Raw genomic sequence first — 25,215 nt, forward strand, 5'->3', positions numbered from 1 at the left:
GGGGAGTGGGCCAGCCTGCAGCTCTGCCCACCAGACGGCCACTGTCGTGACCGCCATGAATTTCTGAAGTCAGAGGAGGCTCTTCAGATGGTTCCACTACTGATTTATTCTCGTTTCTCTCCTCGGATTTTCTATTAAAAGAGTAAGGCTAGATGCAGCTATCCTGACAACCTGACATTACATACCTGTCCATTACAAAGTGGGATCAGAGTCATCGCAAGAAGGACCATGTTTAGCTAGAGACGATCTTCCTTCTCCCAGCAATTCATTGTGGACCAGAACAAAGGCTTCCGGGAAACGTGGAAGGAATCAGGCTGAGAGGAAGATGAATGGCAGGTGGTTTAGCTCAAGGTCACAGCTAGTGTCCGCAGGTTAGCAGGCCTGGCGGGGGCGTCCACCCGGGGAGGTGCGGCTGCTCCCCACCCACCCACTCCCTCTGCTGCTTATGCTTTCTCTTCCCTGGTAACAAAACATTCTTCCTGCCTAAAGAGGTTGCAGCTATTTCATAACAGGAAGACGGTTCTCTTGTTATTGCTGTTGGGGATGGGACTGTATGGGGAACAGAAACACGATTTCTTGATTTTCTTCTCTAAACTGCAAGTGTGGAAAACAACAGGAGTAAATAACAAGTGTTCTGCAAACACCTCATGGGGAGGGACGGTCGTGATGTTTGAGAGAACATTCTGGTTCTACGCTTAATTTACAGGACTCTAATAACGATGCAAGAGAGGGCATTTCTGCCCTCCCTAATGCACTCCTTGGGGGAATCGCATCACTGGCGATGACGTGAAACTGACCGGGGCAGAATTCTGTGGACGCCGTGTCCCAGCCCACGAGGGCCGGATCCCTCTCGTATCCGTCTTGGGTGGTTTATCTGCAGCTGGTGCAGCCTCTGCCCACATCAGCACCACAGGTGTGAGCCTAGAGCTGGCATCCCTCAGCTCACGCCATAGATGGAGGAGTAAGACAGCGGGCACTGAGAATTAATGAGGAAAAAGCTTGTCCAGGAAAGAAGGAAACTAGACACGGGGTACACACGACTGGGGCTGGGCCAGGGTGCGTGAACTTCACCATGTGGCTGTCACCTGCTCCCCCGGCCACCTCCCAGCTCCTGTGGGCGCCCAGCGGTCCTCCCCCACCCCACTCGGCCCTGGAACCTTTATAAAAGGACACATTTGCCTGAACGGATGATATGAGCTCATAGTAGGAGCAGGAAGAACCCATCCTACAGGTGGAGCGCATCACTGTTTTGGTTTGTTTGTTTTTTATTTTGGCTGCAATCTGGTCTTAGTTGTGGCATTTGGGATCTAGTTCCCTGACCAGGAATTAAACCTCAGCTCCCTGCTTTAGGAGCATGAAGTCTTAGCCACTGGACCACCACGAAAGTCCCAGCGTCACTGTTTAAGCAGCTTTAAAGACGAGGAGGATTTAGAGCTAGGATTGAGGGTTGGGTAACCAGTGAAAGTGTGAGCCCCCAAACGTGGTGGAGCTTGAGACACTCATGGGAGCCCAGGGGAGGAGCTGGACCTGGGGGAGCGGGGGAGCTGAGGTCTGGGGGAGGCTGCCGGGCCTTGGACCCCACAGGAGGCATTGGAGAATAAAGGGTGAGAGCTTCTCAATACACTGGCTGCTTGCTTAGAGCTGCCAACACTGGGGAGATAACTCGGGTGCTCTTTCCCCCCTCAAGCCCCAGGGTGGTGTGGCCACAAGTCATGGGCTTGCTGTGGGGCCAGACAGACTGGATCCCCATCCCATCCAGTTACTGAGCCTTTCTGAGTGGCTACAGGTGAAGGGGACAGTGTGTGAGGCCCACACCTGGGGGTCCAGCATAGACCAGATGCCTCCACCCCTGCAGTGTCTGGATTACCTGTCCCACCCTGAGCTTCTCCCCCCAACCTGTCCTTCGAGGCCTAATTCAAAGCCACCCCCTAGACCCCTGGGCTAGAAGACAGTCTCCACCCTGGACTTGGGAGCTGTGTGTCCTTAAGCAGGTTACCTAACCTTGCTGGGTGTCAATTGATAGATAAAGAAAGTGAAGTCGCTCAGTCATGTCCAACTCTTTGCGACCCCATGCACCATAACCTACTAGGCTCCTCCGTCCATGGGATTTTCCAGGCAAGGGTACTGGGGTGAGTTGCCATTTCCTTCTCCAGGGGATCTTCCCGACACAGGGATGGAACCTGGATCTCCTGCACTGCAGACAGACGCTTTACTGTCTGAGTCACCAGGAAAGCTGGTGGCCACGTGGGCAGAGCTGGTGCACTGAGTACATCCTCATTCATGGGACGTACCCCAGGGTCCGGGGTAGGGTATCCACTGCCTCTCTCCCCACCCTGTCTCTGCGTGTCTCCCTCTGTGCATGTCTCTCTCCTTGCCTCTCCATCTCTGCCATCGTGTCTCTGCGTCTCTCTCCCCGTCTGTCCCCACTTCCTTCTGTCTTTCTCAGTCTCCCTCCCCCCGTGTCTCTCTCCTACTCTGCACATCTCTTTCCAGCTCTCATTCCGTGTCCGTGTCTCTCTCCGTCTCTCCCCTCCCTCCTCTCTCGGTCTCCTCGCCTCCTTCTCTCTGCAGGTCTGTCCGTGTCTGTCTGTCACTCCCACCTTCTTTCTCTCTGTACCCCACCTCCATCATCTCTCCCCCTATGTGTCGGGGCAGCCCAGGACCTCATCTGGACCGTGGAGTCGGCCTTCGGACAGAACGTCGTCAGCCCGGTCCTCTTGCCAATTATGAGCAAGGATATTTTGCCAAATGGCTCACACATCAATACCACCCCACTCTGTACAAGTCCTGAGGTAAATGAGTGTTACGTGACTGATGTTCCACAGACAAGAACACAGTCTGCAAAACACAGCCCATCGCCTTGGCCAGGGGCCCCCGTCTCCAAATAACAGAAAAAAAGGACCGATTTCTGAGACCTCAGAGCAAGGTCACATGGAGCCAACAGAAACATTATTAATAAGGTCTCTCTTTATCTACCTGGAAAAAAATGTGTATGCCCTCGTGGAGTTTATTCTTCCAACGTCTTTGTAAAACTACCTTCTCACTCTCCTTGAGCCCTGGGCAGTAAGTAAATAAAGGAAGTCAAACAGTTACTGACTTTCCCAGCTGTTTCCAGGGCGTCGCCACACACACTAATACAGACAGTCTCCAGGACTGAACACCACAGTTGATCCTCACTTTTTAGCAAATCCGTTAATTGTACGGCTGTCCTGGCAAACTCTTAGGCACCCTTCAAAACCCAATTCAAAAAAGCCCTCTCTCAGACTTCCCCAGTAGCAGTGAATAAGAATCTGCCTGCCAATGCAGGGAACACAGGTTCGATCCCTGGTCTGAGATGATCCTAAATGCTGCAGAGCAACTAGACCATGAGCCATGACTCCTGAGCCAGGGCTCTAGAGCTGGAAAACCGCAACTGCTTAGCCTGTGTGCCTCAACTACTGAAGCCCACACGCCTAGAGCCTGAGCTCCACAACAAGGGAAGCCGCTGCGATGAGAAGCCCGTGCTCCGCAACGAAGAGTTAGCCTCTGCTCTCTGCAACTAGAACAAGGAAGACCCAGAATAGCCAAAAAAGTTTTTTAAATCTTTGCTGCCACCACCCACCCCGGGAAGGTCCCACCCGTGGTTCCCAGTGGACATTCCAAAGGCTGGGTGCACGGGCCCGCTTTATCCCCTGACCTGCTAGTCTGTGAGCTCCCAGGGCACAAGGTCCCCATCTCCTCATCTCCGTCTCCGCAGACTTAGCACCTGCAGGAGGCCCAGTGGACTGGTCCATCTAAGGACCCATGAGGAGGTGACCACGGTTTGTGAAACAAAGGCTGCGTCACAAAGTTTGCTCACTACACCATCCCATGGGGTTGGGCATTTAGGGTCAGGCGCCCTTGAAAAATCTCAGGCCCTTTGTACAACAAGCCCCCATGTGAATCTGCCACCCCGGGGTCTCCAGAAGAACCCAGAAAGGAGCAAACAGGAGTCAAGTAGTTGGACCCCTGGTCCCTGCCTTGACAGTATGACATGATGGAAAGAATGAGGGCTTTGAAACCAACAGACCTGGCCTTGACTCCCGCCAGCCAAGCAATGAGCCCGGAAGCCCGGTTCACGCCTCTGTCAAAGGAGTGCAAGGGAGCCCACAGGACCCCTGGCAAGTGGTTGTGTGACATGGCTGACTCTGACCTTGGCCTTGATTTGGGCACGCAGGCCCTAGTTTCAGCCCAGAATTTCTGAGAAGAGACGAGAGGTTCTGTTTAAGAGAGCAGTGGAGGGAGGCGGCCTCTTACATGAAGGGAAGAATGCGGTCACCTAGGGCTCCCAAGAGGCCTCTGAGCTGACTGGCAGGTAGGAGGCCCCTAGAAAACATTTACGGAATGAAGAAAAGAGGGAGTTGGCGTGCGGGGCTGAGGGCCGAATACGGCAGAGAGGGTGCTGGGCCCGGGGGGTGAAGACGAAGACAGCCTGTGAGTCAGACAAAGACATGCGCTCTATGATGTTGCTTGTATGTGAAATCCAAAAAAAGACACATGAAATTATTTACAAAACAGAGACAGACTCACAGACAAAGAAAACAGACTGAGGGTTACACCAAAGGGGGCAGAATGACGGGGGAGGGATCAATCAGAAGCTTGGGATTAGCAGATACACAGTACTGTATTCACACCACTAACCACCGAGGTCCTACTGGGTAGCACAGGAAACTATATTCAAGGTCTTATAATAATTCAAAATGGAGAAGAATCTGAAATATACGTATCATGTATATGCGTACATATAGCTGACTCACTTTGCTGTATACCTGAAACTAACACAATATTATAAATCAACAATCCTTCAGTAAAACTAAGGAAGGAAATAAAGAATAAAATAAAATACCCCTTCTCTTATAAAAGACTAATAACAGTAGATGAGAATGCTTTATGTCCTTATGTGATGAAATTGGAAGGTAGAAACCCTATCTTGGCCCTAACTTTAAAAAATATAATTTTTTTTTAAACCAGTTCACAGAACCCTTAAATCTGGGAGCTACTGCCCCCTCTTTGGGCTCTAAAAACTGACTTTTCCTTCTCTTGACCCCAGCCCCCACCTCACCTCTCCAGGACCCACATGAAGCACCTTTGTGATACCCCCAGGCTCCCAGCCAGCCCGGGGGGAGAAACTGAGGAGGCTGCAGCCTCACGGGGAGAGTGGCAGGGGCCAGGGGGTGCGGGGGACCTGCCTCTCCCTGGATGTCACCTTGACCCCATGGTCCAAGGCCCCAACACACCTACACAGGCCCTCACTGCTTGTCAAACCAAATTTCAAGGCCAACAGGGCAGACATACTTCCCACTAGACAGATGAGGAAACTGAGGTGCAAAAAGGCCAGTGACCTCTCCAAGGTCAAATCTCCCAGCAAATCAATGGCAAGCTTCACAGACTGACGACCAGCATAGGGTAGTGGGCATTACCTCTGTCTGCATCTGAACGAGGTCAAGCAGCCCTCCAACCACTTTGTCTCCACAGAACCAACCAAGCACAATTTTCATGAAAAGTCTCTGTTTTCAATGATCAATTGAAATCATAAAGCATTACATGTCTAACCTGCTCAGAATTTTTTAATGTCAAGGATGCCTTTAAAGAGCTTACTATTACTACTACTAATAGTTGGGCAGATAGACTACAAGATTCTTCTAAGGAGTAAGCTCTTTAAGGGTGGGTTCCATTTGATGTGAAGAGCTGACTCATTAGAAAAGACCCTGATGCTGGGAAAGATTGAAGGCAGGAGGAGAAGGGGACAACAGAGGATGAGATGGTTGGGTGGCATCACTGATTCAACAGACATGAGTTTGAGCAAGCTCCAGGAGTTGATGATGGATAGAGGCCTGGCGTTCTGCAGTCCATGGTGCCACAAAGAGTTGGACATGACTGAGTGACTGAACAACAATTCTTGACATTAAAAACCACCCCACCTCTCTTTCCCCTGGAGGCCTGTGCTGGATGCTGCAGGCTCTCCTGGCCCCTTGGCATTGAGACCAGATTCCAGATGTCCCCAGAGGGCTACAGAGGATGAGACAAGACTGGGTCTTGCCCCAGCACGCATGACCTGTGCCAGTGGAACCAGCTGATGGCAGATGAAGTCAACCGCTTCCAGGATAATTAACTTAGATCCAGACAGCCCATTATGAGAAAACGAGATTCAAGATTAGAACGGAAAAGTTTCAGTGACGTGTGGGTGGGGAATGAGGCATTTTCTACTTTGTAAGAAGGGGCCTAGAGGGATGGCAGGGGAGAAAGAGGAGGGCCCCAAACACCTCCAAAGGAACAGGATGCAGAAGACCTCCCTCTGCTAGAAATCTGAGATGGGCAAAGAGGGAGACTACGGCAGTGGGGGCGGCGGGGGAGGGATGGATAGACAGCAGAGCTCTTGGTGTTGCGTTTTTAAAATAACAGCTAGTTGAGATATAATCTACATATCATGCAACTCACTAATTTCAAGCATATAACTCAAGAGTTGCAGAGAGTTGTGCAACCGTCACCACAAACAACATTTTAAGAAATTTAAGAATATTAGCAGTCACTCCCCATTTGCCCTAACCTCCCAACCCCAATCCTAGGCAACCATGAATCTATTTTCAGCCTCCACAGATTTGCCATTCAGGACATTTCACATAAATGGGATCACACAATATGTGGTCTTTTCGTGACTCACTGTATTCACTCAGCAGATTGTTTTCAAGCTCTGTGTTGGGGCGTCAGGAGTTGTTGCTGTTTAGTTGCTAAGTCACATCTGACTCTTCTGCAACCCCATGGACGGTAGCCAGGCTCCTCTGTCCATAAGATTTCCCAGGCAAGAATACTAGAGTGGGTTGCCATTCCCTTCTCCAGGGGATCTTTCCACCCTAGGAATCAAACCTGCACCTCCCGCATCGCAGGCTGATTCTTTACCACTGAGCCACCATTTCACTCCTTTTTCTTGCCAAATAATATTCCAATGTATGGACACATCACTTTTGTTTATCCACTCATCAGCTGATGGACACGAGTTTTTTCCATGTTTATGTACAAGCTTTTGTGTGTACATCGTTTTCATTTCTTTGGGGTATATACCTGGGAGCAGAATCACTACATCTTATAGAAACTCTCTGTTGAGCCGTGTGAGGAACCACCCGACTATTTTCCAAAGCAGCTGCACTATTTTCATTTCTATCAGCAGTGCATGAGGGGACCAATTTCTCCAAATCCTTGCCAGCACTTGTATTGATCAGACTTTTTAATTCTAGAACTCTCAGTGGTGCAAAGTGGTATCTCATTGTGGTTTTGATTTGCATCTTCCTGATGACTAATGATGTTGAGCATCTTTTCACATGCTTATTGTGCTGTGCTAGGTCGCTTCAGTCGTGTCTGATTCTTTACAACCCTATGGACTGTAGCCTGCCAGGCTCCTCTGTCCATGAGATTCTCCAGACAAGAATACTGGAGTGGGTTGCCATTTCCTTCTCCAGGGGATCTGCCCCATCTAGGGATCGAACTGACGTCTCTTAAGTCTGCATTGACAGGTGGGTTATTTACCACTAGTGCCCTCTGGGAAAACCCACATGCTTATTGGCCCCCTGCATATAGTCTTTGGAGAAATGTCTATTTAAAGTCTTTACCTGTTTTTCAATTGGTCTATCTTTTATTACTGAGTTGTAAGAGTTCTTTACATATTCCAGATAAAATTCTAGAAAACATACAGTGTGCAAATATTTTGCTTCATTTTGTGAGTTGCCTTTTCACTTTCTTAACAGCGTCTTTTGAAGAACCAAAGTTTTCAGTTTTAAGTTTATGCTTTTGGTATCAGAGTTAAGAAATTGCCTAATTCAAGGTAAAGACGATTTAGATCTATTTTTCTTCTGGAGTTTTATAGTTTTAGCTCCTATGTTTAGGTCTTTGATCTGTTTTGAATTTATATATAGGTTAATAATGTAAGTTATAAGTGGAGTGAGGTTGAGGTCCAATTCACTCTTCTACATGTAGCTATCCAGATGTATCAGCACCATTGGTTGAGAAGACTGTTCTTTCCCTATTGCATTATCTGCTATCTTTGAAAATCAACTGACTGTAAATGTGAGGATTTATTTCTGGACTTTCAATTTTATTCCCTTGATCTATATGTCTATCCTTGTGTCGGGACCACACTGTCTTGATAACTCTTGCTTTGTAATAAGTTTTGAAATCAGGAATGAGTGTAAGCCCTTCTACTTAGCTCTTCTTTTTAAGACTGTTTTGGCTATTCTGAGTCTCTTAGTTTTCCATATGAATTTTAGAATCAGCTTGTCAATTTCTGCAGAGTCCAGCTGGAATTTTCACTGGGGGTTGTGTTGAATTTGCAGATTAAATTTGGAAGCAGGGCTGTCTTAATGATATTAAGCCTTCCAATCCATAAACATGGGATGTCTTTCCACTTAATTACGCCTTTAATTTGTTTCAAAATATTTAATCATTTCCAGAGTTTAAGTCTTGTATTTCTTTGGTGACATTTATTCCTAAGCATTCTATTCCTGATGCTACTGTAAAAGACATGATTTTCTTAATTTAACCCTCAGATTGTTCACTGCAAGTGTATAGAGATGCAATTCATTTTTCTATATTGGTCTTACATCCCACAGCTTTGCTGAACTCATGAATAAGCTCTGAGAGTTTTTTAGTGGCATCCTTATACAAAAATCATCTCACCTGCAAATGGTTTTACTTCTTCCTTTCCAATCTGGATGTCTTTTATTTCTTTTTCTTGCCTAACTGCTGTGGCTGGAACCTCCAATACAAGGTCAAACAGAAGTGGATGTCAGACATCCTTGTCTTGTTCCTGATCTTAGAGGGAAAGCTCTCAGTCTTTCATCACAAGGAAGATGTTAGCTGATGCATGTTTAAATTAAAAACTGTAGCCTGGAGTTGATAACATTATGAGACCTCCCCCAGTAGTTAAGAAGGGAAAGCACACAAAATGTTCCATATATAAAAACAAGCATAAACAGGAAAAAGATTAGGAAAAAAAACCCCAGAGCTTCCTTACCTTTGTCCCCCTGAGCTGTCCCTGGATTGTGTGAAGTGTCCGATCCCCTCTGTGAGGCCCACGGCCTGCTGAATCTCGGGGCAGGCTGTACTCTGAGCTCACCAAGACATGGTTGTGTTTGTCCTCAAGCCTGCTTATCCCAGTTGTACTTCTGCAATTACCTGACTTAATTAAACTGTACATCAAGTGTTGCAATAAGCATTAGAAAGGAACTGTTTTTATGAAATGAGTTGAATATCTGAGGAAGATCGCTGTTAAATTAGGCATGGACAAAAGAGCTGAATAAATTTAGAAATGTATAAAAATTTGCACATATTGGGCACTCAGTTCCTACTTCACTTGATAGAAATCAAGAATCGCAGAAAATATATAAAAGGGTGCTACAAAAAAGATAATTCAGACATCATCCAGTGGACCCATAATCCAAGAAAGACCTGGGGCTTAAATCAGAAGATGAGAGAATGAACACAGACTTCATGTTAAAATGAAGTATTTTACATTAAAATAAAATGCTCGACTTATGCCTGTATCAGAGGCTTCCTTGGTGGCTCGGTGGTAAATAATCCACCTGCCAATGCAAGAGACGCAGGTTTGATCCCTGAGTAGGGAAGATCCCCTGGAGGAGGAAATGGCAACCCACTCCAGTATGCTTGCCTGGGAAAATCCCATGGACAGAGAAGCCTGGCAGGTTACAGTCCATGGGGTCATAAAAAAGTCAGACATGACTTAGTGACTAAACAACAATAATGCCTGTAGTTTACTTTCATCATTTTTATGATCCCCTCTTTCATACTCTTTTTAATTAAGCAACTCTTTGCCAGGGCTGATGGTAGCAGAAGAGGGCTTTTTCCGGACATGAGTATACAATGGTTACCTGAGCAAGTACGACAAGATGTTATTTTTTCCTCTCTCCTTTTTATCATCTAGTATTTTCAAGATGTGCTAATGAGTATGTGCTGCTTTCATAGACGAGAAAATGTGCGATGAATTTTCCTTTTTAAGATTCAGATTCTATTACTTTCAGCTAGTAATGGGGAGAAATTCAGGAATGCCACACTGTCCCAGCCAACACTGCCCCTGGAGGTACCAATAAAGCACCCCGGGGCTACACAGGTAAATGAGATACGGAATGGGAACAGCAGGAATCAAGGAACACATCAGGACTCCCTGACCTAATAAGCACAGAAATAGATTCCTTAATTTGGTCGAAACTAAGAGGGGCCCCTGTGCTAAGTATACTGTGACCCAGCTGAAGACTAAGAGGGGCCCCTGTGCTAAGTATACTGTGACCCAGTATACTGTGAAGCAGCTGAAGAGCGAGGCTTGCTTTTGGAAATGAGGCAGGGCCTGCTGGATCAAACAGGCTTGAATAACATCATGCCACACAAATCTAGATTTCCTCGGAGAAGGCCAGAATCCAGAGTATTTCTAAAGAGACACGAGGCTTCTCGGGTAAGAGGTCGGTCTCACTGTACCTGAAGTCCTCCACTGCCGATCTAGCTTTCACATCCCCAGCACCATGCTGGGTTTCTCATAGGCAGCTAGGAAAGGGATGAAAGAATGAATGATGTGCCGGAGAGTGGCTTAGCAGGACACTGGTCCTTCTCCGGCAGAGCAGGCCTTCTGAAATGGTAGAGGCTGTTGAGAAACATCCTTCTGTTATATACTCTCTCCCCACATTCTTAAATGGGCTTCCCAGGTGGCGCTAGTGGTAAAGAATCCACCTGCAATGCAGGAACCGCAGGAGATGCGGTTGGATCCCTGGGTCAAGGAGGAGGGAATGGCAACCTGCTCCAGTGCTCTTGCCTGGAAAATTCCATGGACAGAGGAGCCTGGTGGGCTATATAGTTCATGGGGCTGCAACTGAGTGACTGAGCATGCACACACACACACACATTTGAAATACAGTCTGCTAAGCCAGGACCTAGTCTGAAGGACCAAAGACATAGAAATAAAGGAACTGGGGTGCTTAAGGTAAGTTGTTTCAGACTATACATAGTGGCACATATGATGGAAGCCTCCAGAAATTTCTAACTTCTCCTAGAAAAAGGCAATACCCAGGTATGTTTAAATCTGTAGGGGATCGACTTTCTTGGCAGTCCACTGGATAAGACTCTAAGCTTCAGGGGGTGTGAGTTCAATCCCCATTCAGGGAATTAAGATCCCACATGCTGCATGACATGGCCAACAAATAAATAAGTAAATCCGTAGGGGACCAGGGGCTAGCAGAAGAACCCAGAGTATCTGAGCTGGGCTTGAAGGAGGGGACTAACACCCCTAAATCAGATCCTGAAGCCCCAGGGCAGCAGGAGGCACTTCCAAATGAGGAGTGATAGGTGTGGCCATTTGAAAACTGTTTTCTTCCCCTCACCTCTGCCCGCCTCTCCTCCTGACCCCATCTACTCCTGTGGCTGCAGCTTAGTGGGAATGACCATCATCAGTCCCTGGGAGGGACATTTTTTACCTAACATGAAACCACCGTGATCCAAGCCAGCCACCAGCTTGGGAGAAGCTTTCACCAGATGCCCTGCATCCCGGGCCCCATGTGGTCCTGCCATGGCCGAGAGCTTGGCATCGAGTGGATGCTCAGAAGTGGGAGCTAGTGCGTCGAAGACCAGATGGGTGGCTGTGCGAGCAAGTCCTTGTAAAGATCAGGGCCTACCACTCGGACCCCAGGGCCCAGATGGTCAGACACACTCTTTTTCATGAGGTTGGCCCGTGTGGCAGGCTGAACTCATGTAACCAGCTTCCACCACCAGCCAGCATGGGGGCAGGTATTGTAGAGACTTCAGAAAGTGAACCCCAGTTTGCAATACTCAGGCTTATCTGTGAGTGCCATGTCCCTGGACGGATGAAAACAATTTATACCCCTCTTCCCCAAGCAAGAAAATACCAGTCCCTCAGAAACTAGTCTGGGCAGTGGGGCGGGGTGGCGGAGAGGCGGAGAGAAGGGGAGGGAGGGGGAGGACCAGCGTCCGTGTGGGGGAACCTGGGGCTTTAATAGACGTGGAAACCCAAAAGGGAGAGAAAGAGAAAGGGACAGACTGGGTCATGTTTTCAGTTTTATACTACCGTCCTGCAGATACAGTACGTTTAGTTCGGCTTGAGGGTGACCGTGATGAAGGCTCTCCCAGCACCCAATCAACATAAATAACATCTGTCCCCGGCCTGGGGTCCTCAGTTCCATTGTCCCGTCAATGGGAGAGACTCTTCACTGATTGTTTATACCAACTGACCCGCAACTGAAGACACAAACACCCTCAAGAACATCTGCAGGTTTGTTTTGTTTACCTGTCTCGGGAAGATAGAACGGCCTCTCAATCAAAGAGGGAAAAAGCCTCTTGGTGGAGTGGGGTGGGGTGCCAGGCAGACAAAGCGAGCACTGGGGGCTCCCAAGGCCGGGCCCGAAGTAGGCAGGTGGACCGTGATGGGGTCGAGGACAGGTAGGGTTGGGGCATCTGGGAGTGGATTCCTCGCCCACATCCCAGAGCTGCCTGCCTGTGTGGGGCTGAACCACCTGGGCTGCAGCATGGCTGAAAACGAATACGGAGGAGCCAGCACGGAGGAGGTGTTCCCATACATCCCCCCTTAACACCAGCACCCCGCCTCCCCTCAGAGAAGGGCATCCAGGGGACAGAACCGGTGCTCCATCAGGGAAGCTGCAGGCCCCTACTCGGACCGAGGTCCCCCTCTGAGGACCCCAAGGCATTGCACACACATGTGAGCGCACACATACACACACACATGCCCCCTTGGGAGCACACGCAGACGTCCCCACAGACTCACGCTCCATTTATATCCCAGTTACTCCTCCTGGTTTGTGCACACAGACCATCTGCATGCTCAAGTTACTTAGAAAACCTTCCCCAGAGCAGCCAAACGTTCTCAGTGGTTGACCCTTTGGAAGGAGGGGGTGTACACATTCTTCATTCGTTTTCTAATTTCTTTATATTTCCTAAATATTCCACAGCAAACATGCATGTATCACATTTATATTCAGGAAAAGTTCAAGTAGACAATTTTGAAAAGTCTTCCTAAGACAAGTAGTAAGCAGCATCAAAGTAGGACGTGCTCAGATATGAATCTCACTCTGATTCACGTAACAGCGCTGAGCGCCTCCACATTACAAAGGATCAAACCAAGGATGAGAAAACAGACAGGGCTGCCCAAGGTCACCAAGCTAGGAGATGGTATCTTACTGCTGGGAACCGGCTTCTCTGGTGTTTCCCAAAGATGGCCGAGTGAGCCAGCGAGACAGAGATGGACGGACGGACAAAAAGAGAGGAGAGACAAGGAAAGAGAGAGACAGAGAGAGCTTTGGGAAGGGCGTGGAGGGGACACCGTGCACCGGGGCATGCGAGAAACCTGTCTTACTCATTTGATTATAAAATATTTCTGAGCCACCAGATGGTATAATAGCGGCTGCAGATGCTCCGTAGCTTTTCTTCACATCTCTGCAGCGGGCTTCATTGCAGGGACCTGCAGAGCAATATTCAAGAAGCTCTTCTGGACTCCACGAAGACAATAACTGTACAACTTGAGAAACCCCGTTTCAGGGATCCAAGCAACAGATGCATCTTCATTCCTGCTTCCCTTCGGCTAATCCTCAGGCACCTGGGGGCACCAGGGCAGGAATCTTCCAGGGCCTCTTTGCGGTGAGGTCGCCCACCTGGGGATCTGGGCTCTGTTACATAATTAATCTTTGGCTCGGAGGCGCGGCACTGCCTTCACAGACAGGTCAACTCAGCGGTGACGGCCGTGGGGAGAGTGCACATCAAAGCCCGTATCTCCCTAGTCCTCCAGCATCAGTGTCTCGGCGTTGATGAAGTCACCGCGGCCCTCAGTCTTCTGCCTGGCTGGCTCTGCCTTTCTTTTTTTGTTTGTTTGTTTGTTTGGTTTTTAATAAGGGAACTGCATCCCTGGTCCCTCAGTAGCTCAATAACCTGGTTTAAAAGCAACAGGTCAGGGCCCCAGGCAGAAGCGCTCCGCAGCCTTCTGCCCTGTTGGGTCTGTGCTTCAAAGCGCTGTGCACTGAGGTTCTCAATAACCTGGGAAGGAGTTCCATCCTCCTGGAGTGCAGACCTGCCAAGGCTCAGTCTGGCATTACCTGCCTAGGAAGCCTGTGGCCTTCGGCCATCTGTCCAGCCTCCAGGCTCAGCCCTTTTTCTTTCTTCTTTGGTCACTCCACTCTGTTTACCCCGCAGCCACCACACCGCACCCCCCTCCCCCAACGAGAGGACAGTGGAGGGACTTTATATGCAATCGATGGTCCATCTAAACGCCTCTCTGCAAGGATGTGTTTTGCTTCTGGCCTTCAAACTCAGTTTTAGTCAGTTCCAGCAGGGCCACCCACCATCCAGGATCTGCAGTCAAAGGCAGCTGTGCTAACCTGTGTGCCAGAGGTCCCACCCAAAGCCCCTCCTCACTCTGCAAATACTGCAGACTTCAAGGAGCCTCCAAACACAAAAGCAGAAGAAAGGACCATCCTGAGGACAACAGAAGAGCTTACATGAAAGTCTGTGGGTGATGCTAGGCTGGCTCACCTGTCCCCCTGGTGGCCCATCATCCAAACTCGCCCCTCACACAAACACACACCCAGGGACTCTGGGGGAGATATGGTGCCATCAGTCCTTCACACTCTAGTGTGAATTATCACCAGGTTGCATTCATCTTGCCCCAGAAGGAAGCCAGTACTCTGGGCATGGACCTTCCTAGCAGAGGGGATAAGTAGTAAGGTGTGTTTCGGGGGGATGGGACAGGCCTCCGTGGTTGCCCAGAGGAGAACAGTCTTGGGCAGGATGCGCACAGGAGGGGAAGGGGGTACAAAGAGGAATGGAAAGGACCCAGTGTTTCCCTTCTTTTAAAACTCTGCCAAACTCAACTTGACCCTAGTTAAGAGAAGGGAACAGTCTTCCTCCTTCCTCCTCTCCCATGGGGGGATCCCGATCAGGAACTGGCTGCCTCCAAAGCCCGCATTTCACCCGTGGTTCAGCCACATCCTGGCTGGAGCATCGGCCTGTCCACGAAGGGGTTTGGGGGACACCTTGGGGAGAGATGCAAACAGCCACTTACACGTCACAGCCCTGGATTCCAGCCGCGGGACAGACAGATGGAGACAATCCTCAGAGGCTGGGCTGGAATGTTCTGGCCAGTCTCCGGAGGGGTGGGTGGCCAGCTGGGCCCAGGACAGACTGTGCTTCTCCTTGGCCCGAAAGAGAACCAAACCCAACCAGAGAGAGAACTGGGGGCACAGAAGTAGCTTCAGCACATCTGGCTGGGCGGCCAGATGCCTCAGCACATGCTGTTCCTTGTGCCTGGACTGCGCTCACCCCAATTTCCTCCCAAGTCAAAGTCTAGCATCCCTAAAAGCCCAGGGTAGCAACTCTCTCGGCTGCACCCTGCAACAGGCCTCTCCCAACCACTCCCCTCCGCAGGGTTAATCAGTCCTTCCTGGAGCTCTCTGGGTGCTTGTCCTCATAAGCTATTTTATTTACGTTCATCATCCCCATCAGGCTGAAGGCCAGAGGCTGAGGTGCTTTATCACTATCTCCCAGGACCCAGAGCTACCCGGCCATGCACTCAGGCGCCTGCACAGGGAAGGGGATGGGGAAGTGAAGCTTGGGGTTTGAGCTGTGCAGGGCCTCCACCTTCTGTGACGAGTCACTGATTACTCACCAGCAATAAAAAATCTGCCTTAAAGCCTATAAAATCCCTATCTAAATCAAACAGCCCAGCTCTGCCATGAAGGACCCCTGAAACTGCAAACTCCCGGATCTTTTCAAAATATTTGAATTTTCTCCAGGGTGATCAAAAAGGCGCTGCTTTAACACAGTCACATCCTTCTGGAAGCACTTGGCCATGCCAGCTTCTGCTCTATCTGAGCCTTCCCGCTCCTCCCCCGCTCACGGTCTTAGAACACAGCCTGAGTAACCCTGGAATCACTTCCTGATTTTGTAAGGGCCAGCAGCTCCCAGTTAGGCTTCCAAAGTCTCTGGGCAGCTTCCATGCCTCTAGGGGAGTTTTGTTTAAAGATCCCGCCCCCACTCTGCGGTCATAGCTGAGCTATAATTAGAGAAGCACTCCTGTAGTTAAATTTCTGCCACATTTTCCATTTTACATCTAGACCCTTAGGTAGTCAACCTAGGTTTTAAAAAACTTTGCCCCAGATAGCCAATTTAAAGCACGACTCCGCTGAAAACCTCCCTCCAGATGCATTTATATGGAACTTAGGGTAGTGAGCCGTCACGTAATTTATTTGGAATTTACTGCATGTCCAGTACAGTATCTGGAATTTATGACATGTTCTAAGGGGCACCAGGGGATGGAATGATTTAGCTCAGAGAAGTCAAGTCTGAGGGTTAATTGAATGACATTGTCTTGATTATAAGTGCTCTTTCTTACCCAGAGGAAAGTTAATAGGACAGGAACACAGGGACAGCGGAGGAGACAGGGTCTGGGCACTGGCACTGTGCTCAGTTGCTCAGTTGTGTCTGATTCTTTGTGACCCCAGGCTCCTCTGTCCATGGGATTTTCCAGGCAATACTGGAGTGGGTGGCCATTTCCTCCTCTGGGGGATCTTCCCGACCCAGGGATCAAACCCATGTCTCTTGCGTCTCCTGCATTGGCAGGTGGGTTCTTCTCCACTAGTGCCACCTGGGAAGCCCTGGGCACAGGAGTCAGCCAGAAACAGGCCTGTGTAAGCTTGCAGGGCCTGCAGGCTGCAGGGTTTCTTCTCAGAGGCTCTTTAGAGATCAGACTAAGTCGCAAAGGAAACTCTCCTGATATCCAAAGTGAAAGCATAAAAGCAAAGCTTTGAAAGTGACAAACTCGGGGTTAGAGCCCAGGCAGACCTGGTGGCCTGGCCAGTTCAGCCCCCTGTGGCCTGCACCCCCATGGGACAAACAATGCCACCCCTCCCTCCCCAGGGACATTCCCACATCCACTTATAGGTAGCCTCTCAAAGCCACCGCCTCCACCATTGTAAGTGACATTCCGAGTTATCCAACATTAAAGAAATATCAGTAACTAGAACACGTCTCCAAGGCCACCCAGCTGGTGAGGGGGCTGCATTTCACACTCGGGTCTGTGTCTCCTTTCTGCTCTGCAGGTGGGCAGGGGGAGGGGGAGAGAGGGGAGAAAGCAGGGCAGATACACACGCCCCCATACCCAGTGGACTCCTCAATTTTTGAGAGGTCACAGTATGAGAAACAAAGCGATGTCACGTGCCCACAGACTTCACCAGATCAACATAATCAAGGGCAAGTACTTCATCTGAAAGTCAGGAAGGCCAGGGTTTCTAGGAGTCCCCCTGCATTTAGGGGCAGAAGGAAAACGCCTTCCCTCTTCAATCCCCAGCCTTTTATCTCCCACCTGTCACGCGCCGGGCTCTCTCGGGGGAGGGAAGAACAGGAGGTGATCAGCCAGGGTTGGGTGGCAGAGAAGCCCCAGGCCTCGACGGCTCTGGCGGTAGGAAGAGCTGGTCTCAAGTAACCCCAGGAGGCCCGTTGGCCCGGGGGACCTGGTTCCCAGGCTGGTTGCTAAGGCCCAGCGTGCAGAACACCGTCTCTGCGTCTTGCTGTGTAACCATGTATGCTCTACCATGATTTCCCCATGCCTAAAACAGATAATAGTGTTGCTGGTTTATAAACTTTTTATTGTAAGAGAAAATTCCAATATATACAAAACCAGAGACTAGTGTGATGAACAATGATCACCCATCACTCAGCTTCAGACGCCCCGCATCTTCTCTCCTTTGTGCGGCCCCCACCGCCCCGACCCGGCATTTCCTGGAAACATCCCCGTCCATCGCTAGCTCTCTCAGGAGGCCACAGGGCTGCTCTGAGAACTAAAGAGATGGAACAAGTAAAAGCACTCAGATGCCAGGAGGGGGCTCAGAGTAAGGACTCAGTAAACACTAGCTTGCGCTCCTCCCCATCGCTAAATCAATGAGTCCACGTGACCATGCTGCCACAGCCGGCGCCCTGAGCCAGGCATGGAGAAGACGCCCCAACGATGGCAGCCACCACTCCGTGAGTGCCTGCCAGGGCCGAGCGAGACAGGCATCACCGCATGGAGTCTGCCCTCCAGCCCTGCAAACTGGGCACTATCCCCACGTCGTAGGTGGGAAGACTGAGGCTCAAAAAGAGAAAGCCATCGACTCTCTAAAATCACACAACTACTGTCCAGGCCAGTCTGGTCCCAAGTCCACACTCCGCTCCCTGATGTTGCCTTCTAGTAATTTGTCAAAATACTGTCCACTAATATTTGCATGGTTTGTTTTTAACAGTGTACAATTCGGTGGTTTCTAGCACATTCATAAAGGTGTACAACCATCACCACTATCTAATTCAGTACATTTCCATCATCCTCTCAGAGAAATCCCAACTCTGGCAGTCTCCTCCCTCCTATCCTAGCCCTGCCAACCATGAATCCATATTCTGTCTCTTTAGATTTGCCAATTCTGGCCATTTCATACAAATAGAGACATACAAGAGTGGCCTTTTCTGTCTGGCTTCTTGCACTGAGCATAATGTTTGCAAGCTCTGTCCATGTGACAATACTTGATTCTTTGTATGATTGAATAATATTCCACTGCATGGAGATACCACATTTCGTTTATCCATTCACCAATTAATGGACATTTGAGTTGTTTCCACATTTGGGCTATCACAAATAATGCTACTATGAATACTTTAATACATGTTTTTGTGTGGACACTTCTTTCCTATCTTCTGGGAATGGAACTGCTATGTCATATGGTAAGTCTATGTTTAATTATTTGAAGAATGCCAAGTTGTTTTCCCAGGGTGCTTACATCATTTTAGAGTCCCACTGGCAACGCTTCTATTTCTCCATTTCTTCTATTTCTCCACATCTTCACCACCACTTGTTATTGTCCAGTTTTTTATAGCCATCCCGGTGAAGGCATCCATTTACATTACATGCTTTTGTGGTTCGTCTTAAACGTCCGTTAAATCTCACAGGCTCCTCCCAGCAACCATACAGAGTAGGCAGAGAAGACTTTTCTACATTTGACACATGAGTAAACTGCAGGCTCAGAGGAAATGAATAACCTGCTTGAAAGATGATAGAGGGTCACTTCCATCTCAAAAAGATAAGAAACAAGAAGTACAACTCTGAGCTCAGTTTCTCCTCTGCTCCAAAGACCGGCCAGACAGTAGCAGTTCCATGAAGGACTGAAGAAGGAATCCTGCTCCTTACAGTGACGGCCCCGCAAGGTTTACATAGATTTCAGGACCTAAACATCACTCAAACCAATCCCTTTGGTCTAAAAACCACTACTCCTAAGAAAAAGCCACCCTCCTCAATAAAGACTCTCATCTCTTCAGTTCTGCCCACTTAAAGGATTTATAATGCTCCCTTAACTTTTTCTAAATATAGTAAATCCCCTCTCCAAATCCAAAGATGGTCAGTGATACAGATTAAGCCCGGGCGGCTCGTCCTCAGAGGGCAGGCTCTGCAGTGCCGCCAGGAACCCAGCCTCCCGGGCCTTCCTGACCAGGGCCCGGCCCGAGGGCTTCCTTCCCAGGGATCTTGCACCCAGCCACTGGGCGACTGGAAAGGGAGGTGGGGAAGGTGAAGAGGCTGCTTGGGGGCGGTGGAGGGGCCGGGGGATGGGACAATGGGTGGGTGGCAAGAGTCTAATCTCAGCTTCCCCAGGCCAGAATGGCAGAGAAAGAGCCCAGGCCTGGACTGCTGGGCCTCTCCTCATCACCCGCTGTGAAGCCCTGAGCAAATTTCTCAACCTCTCTGAGAACCTCAGGTATCTCATCTGTAAATAGCAAGGTGGCCATGAGAAGTAAATAAAATATGAAAACAGTCTGACAACTATCAAGCTAGATGAGTTGTTACAGTCATGGGGAGGGCTAGGGAGGGCAGTGAAGTATTTTCATGAAATAGTACTTGTTTTCCTTTTGAAAATGGTCATCGGACTGATAATTACTTATAAATTCACAGCAGACACGGGGCAACAGCTAAAATCTAGTAAACATAATGAATAGCAAAAGCTTAACCCATGTGCATATTCTGAACCTAGCAACTCTACTTCTAAGAATTTATCCTGAGGCACAAACACATAAATTGGGGGAGGGGTAGAGCAGTGTTCATCCCCCCACGTGGTAAATTGTAATGTTCAAAACAGTCACTGCCGCTCCCCCCACAGCAGGGTGGGGGCAGGGAGAAGGTGTGGGCAGGTAGGGAGGATATTTCCCACCGCACTGACATCAAGCCTCGTGGTACCCTTTGCTTTAGCTAATGAAATGCGATGGGAACTCACATGCGGTACATGTCAATTCTCACCTCTGAGCAGGAGCTTAAAGAATCACTCTGTTCCACCATGTTTTTTCTCTGCCTTGAGACCAGCAATGTCTCCCACAGGGGCTTCTCTGCAGGCTGGGGTCCCAGAGGAATAAGGATATCAAGCAGAGTTGCAGACAGCAGGGGATGGTCATGTAACTTGAGTGAAAAAGAAATCTATGATGCGATAAACCATGGACACTGTGGGGGGGTCATTTGTTACCAGAACATAACTTAGCTGACTGATACACAACCGTGTTCCTATTAATGCAAAACTGCAAACGAGCTAAACGACCAGCTAAACAAATCCTACCTACCTATGCATTTATCATCTCTCTCCAAAATGGAAGGCCAAGAAAATGATGCATACTTTTTGCATAGAAAAGCTTTCTCAGTAAGTTAATTTTAAAAAGCAGAAGATAAAATAGTACTACTGACAATATACAAATATCTATAAATCAATGAGAAAAAGATAATTACTCACAAAATGAAACTGAGCAAAGGAAATGAACATACAATTCACAGCAGAGGAAACCAAAAAGGGAAATAAACATATTGAAAAGGTGTTCAGCCTCACTAGAATTCAGGAACATATCATTTAAAACAACCGTGAAATACTGTCTTAAACCCATCTGTCATGTTTACAAGTCTTTACAGAATCATGAATCAAAATAAGTGAAAATATGATGTGTTGCTGTGGTTGTTCAATCACTAAGTCTTGTCTGACTCTTTGCGACCCCATGGACTGCAGCACACCAGGCTTCCCTGTCCTCCACTATCTCCCGAGTTTGCTCAAACTCATGTCCGTCGAGTCAGGGACGCCATCCAACCATCTCATCCTCTGTCATCCCTTTCTCCTTCTGTCCTCAATCTTTCCCAGCATCAGGGTCTTTTCTAATAAGTCAGCTCCTTGCATCAGGTGGCCAGCGTATTGGAGCTTCAGCTTTAGCATCAGTCCTTGGCTTCCCTAGAGCCTCAGATAGTAAAGCGTCTGTCTGCAATGCAAGAGACCTGGGTTTGATCCCTGGGTTGGGAAGATCCCCTGGAGAAGGAAGTGGCAGCCCACTCCGGTATTCTTGCCTGGAAAATCCCATGGACCCAGAGCCTGGTAGGCTACCGTCCATGGGGTCGCAAAGAGTCGGACATGACTGAGCGACTTCACTTCACTTTACAGTGAATATTCAGGGTTGATTTCCTTTAGGATTGATTGGTTTGATCTCCTTGCAGTTCAAGGGACTCTCAAGTCTTCTCCAGCACCATGATATGATGTAATTTTTGCTAAATATATACATTTGCATTACAAGTATCTACAGGCCGTCTATAAAGTCTGGACACACGACATCCTTTTGTTCCTTCAAAGACTGAAGACGTTCTTGATGATGCTGTGTCTACCTGCCTATTTTCAGACCTCATGGACTCCTTTATGTAGACAGGAATGACTCTTACAGGGTACACGACAGCATGCTAGCCAGAGTTACAGGGTGGACGGGGTAGTTACAGGGGACTTCTTCCCTTCTTCCTTCCTTTTCTATGTTTTCCAATCTTATCCAGGAATATCTGTGTACAATAATAATTTCTTCAAAAAATTAAGTTAAGTTCAAAAGCCAAATGGCTTCCCAGGTGGCACCAGTGGTAAAGAACCTGCCAATGCAGGAGACGTAAGAGAGCTGGTTTAATCCCTGGGTCGGGAAGATCCCCTAGAGGAGGGCACGGCAACCCACTCCAGCATTCTTGTCTGGAGAATCTCATGGACAGAGGAACCTGGCAAGCTACCATCCACAGGGTCACAAAGAGTCGGACATGACTGAAGCGACCTTAGCACACACACAAAAGCAAAATGGTCACGGTTGAACACTGGACATGTCAGCTTTGAGAGTGTGAAGGAATTCCAGTTTACATGGAAGGTCTGGGTCACAGGAAAGAATACACCTGCCTCCTTGAGAAGACAGGTTCTGGAAGCTCAGCGTGGGTGGCAAACCACCCCCCCGCCACCCCCAGGCGTGGCCAGGTGAAGGTGCACCTGACCTCAGGACCCTAGGGAGGCTGCAGCGGCTCCCACCCCTGGAGCGCAGGTTTCTCTCCCCTGTGCTGAAGCCAGGAGGCTGCTGAGACCGTGGGCTTGGCTCCCTTGGCCTCCAGGGCAGGCTGTGCTTTCCCAGGAGGGTTCACAGAGACAGGGGTCAGAAGGACAAACACCAAACCCTGGAGCACAAGCAGCAGGCACAGGACTCTGCAACTCATCGTGGCCCCTGACTTATGCTCCCCTCTGCTTCCCCAGCCTCAACAGCGCGAACACACTGCTTTTATCAGATGGGAGCAAATACACTCTAAAAAGAGAAGTAGCCTTGCCTGCATCCGCCCAAAAGGCTGATTAAAGACCAAGCCCAGCATGACCCGGCTCATACCCGGACCTCCACTCACACACGTCCAGCCCTCCTCTCCATGAGGCCCCTCATGGTTTCCTCCTGCCTGGCCCAGGGCTGTTGATGGAGAATCCCCCCCGACCCTGGATGATATCTGAACCCCCAATCTCTGACCACGTTCCTCATCCCCCACCTGAGGTCCCAGTCATTGACCTGCCAGTAGCAACAATCCCGTTAGACTAGCTCAGCAAGACTCCCCCAGCCCCGATGTGTCCTTTTAATAATTTTCCATCTATTGACCCTTCAACCCTGTTCCTTGTCCTCGTTACATTCTCTCCCATTTTAAAAAGGGTTGACCCTCTTTTCAATGGTCCTGAATAACATCTCCTTACCATTTAGCAAATGTCAGGATAACTTTTAACAGCCCACAGGCTGGCTGGGTACAGGGCCCACGGGGACAGAGCTGCCCCAAGAAGGGGTGGCGAGATCAAAGAAGGACTTGCAGAGAAAGCTAGATGGGGGGGGGGGGGGTGGAGTGGGGACGGTAGCTGGTGGGAGGAGGGAAGTTCTAGAGAAAACAGAATCCTGTTGGGTACAGGGACGTAAACACACTTTAAAAAAAAAAGTCAGAGAACACGATGAACTTCGTGGTCCTCTAACAGAGTCTTTACTGGAATGAGATGGTAAATGCTTAGGAGGAATGAGAAGGGAAGGGAGGGGCACTGGGGGCGTGTGGAGGAGAGCAGGGAGAGGAGGGAGCCTCAGGTCCAGGGGTGGCTCCAAGTGGGTGACCTCAAGCAAGTCACTTCCCCAGGACTGCCCTCTGTCATCTTCAACAGAAGAAGGAAGGGAGGCAGATGAGATAAGCAGAGTGTTTAGGAAACACGGTGGCTGGGAGTCCACAAAACAAGTGATTCTGCTTTCACATCATGGTGGGGGCGGGCACTCCAGTTTGATGCTTATGGCAGGACAAGGAAAATCCACGCACTGTGGCCTGTCTCCATGCACCGCGGCACCAATCAAGACTCAAAACTACACTGACTTCATCACAACTAGATGCCCTCCTTTAGAAAGCCCGCTCCTGCTCACCGGCCAGCTGCCAACTCTCAGGACAGGCTGATGGTGGAGTCCTGTCCCACCCAGCTCCCCTCCCATCTCCCGTCAGTTGGGGACCCTGATCCCTACAGCTGTATTCAGCCCCTAAAATGCAGGTCACATTTGCCATGCTGTAGGGAGGGGACAGTTGCAGCCTGAGTCGGCCACATGGCCGGTAGCATGTCTGTGCAGTGGCTGGCAGGGACACGGTGGACGCTAAAGGCCAGGACAGATGCTCGGCTCCCCACCTCCATTCCACACCCAGGGGGTCCACCCATCACATCCCAAACTGCCCCTCCTCTCCGCCGTCCTCGCTCACCCAGCCTGGGCAGCCAGGACAGCTGTCAGGGACAGGGCGGACAGGCCCCCTGACCTAAGTGACCTCCCAAGAATCTCCCCACAGTTGTGGAGGGGATGTGCTTTATAAGCCAAAGAAGGTGAGCGTTGGAAGGGCCTTGGAGATTGTCTCAGCTAGTGTTTTCAAACATTTTGGCTAAGGATTTAAAAATGAAACCTTACCCAGGACCTCGATGAAATGCAGGTGTAGGGTGAGGAGTGGCCAGGGCAGGTGAGGAGGCTCACCAGGGTTCAGGCCCTCCTGCCCCAACCCCGGCATCCCCAAGGCCCTCTCTGCAGAGCGGGGAACAATGATGGCTCAGCCCACCCCCACCATGGCCGTGGGCACAGGTGAGAGCCAGGTTAGAGCCCAGCCAACCATCGCAGGGCATGACAAGACGACAGGTGACAAGGCCCCCCCAAGGGAAGTGACAACAGGTGATACAGGCCTCCCTCACAAAATGACAACAGGCGACGAGAGCTTCCAAGGGAAATGACGGCAGGTGACACAGGGCTCCCAGTGAAGTGATGACAGATGACACGGGACTCCCAGTGAAGTGATGACAGGTGACACAGGGCTCCTAGTGAGAGGATGACAGGTACACACAGCTCCCAGCGAGACGACAGCAGGTGACACGGGGCTCCCTCCCCCAGCCCTGTCCAGGGCACATCACCGCCACAAGCCAGAGCTCAGCCAGGGCCCACCACGGTGTGCCAGTGTGGCTGAGAAAGGGATGGAGGTTTACTGGCTTCCAAGTCTAAGAAGATCAGAAACATCATGTCAGACGGGGAGAAAAGAGCATCTGGAGATGACACAGCACCTAGAGCAATCGAGGAGATGGACAAGGCGCAGAACACGTGAACTTACAAAAGTGAACCATCTCCAGCTCCCCAGGAGCTCATTGGACAAGGAAGGCTGTCCAACCCAGCTTTTCCAGGGCCCGTGGTGCAGCCCCCAAAAAGGCACTGGGAGTCCACCGCCTACCCTGGAAAATCACGGGACACTGCCCGGTGCCCTAAAGGGCATGAAGGAAGCCTAGCACAGCACTTGAGGACTCAGACGGGAGGAAACGCAGGAGGAGG

The 25,215-nt window shown here is 49.7% G+C and overlaps 1 protein-coding gene across 4 annotated transcripts in view; it reads right to left on the minus strand.

Annotated features, from left to right (window-relative positions):
* HPCAL1 (hippocalcin like 1) overlaps positions 1-25,215 on the minus strand; it is a 117,954-nt gene that overhangs the window by 65,393 nt on the left and 27,346 nt on the right. Inside the window, exon 3 of one of the 4 annotated variants that reach the window (XR_006543583.1) lies at positions 186-314. The exons of the other annotated variants lie outside the window; for them this stretch is intronic. The gene's annotated coding sequence lies outside the window, so the exon portion shown is untranslated. The remainder of the gene's footprint in view (positions 1-185; positions 315-25,215) is intronic. 4 annotated transcript variants of the gene reach the window in all.

The sequence above is a fragment of the Bubalus bubalis genome, chromosome 12 (genome assembly GCF_019923935.1).
Source record: "Bubalus bubalis isolate 160015118507 breed Murrah chromosome 12, NDDB_SH_1, whole genome shotgun sequence".
Taxonomy (NCBI): domain Eukaryota; kingdom Metazoa; phylum Chordata; class Mammalia; order Artiodactyla; family Bovidae; genus Bubalus; species Bubalus bubalis.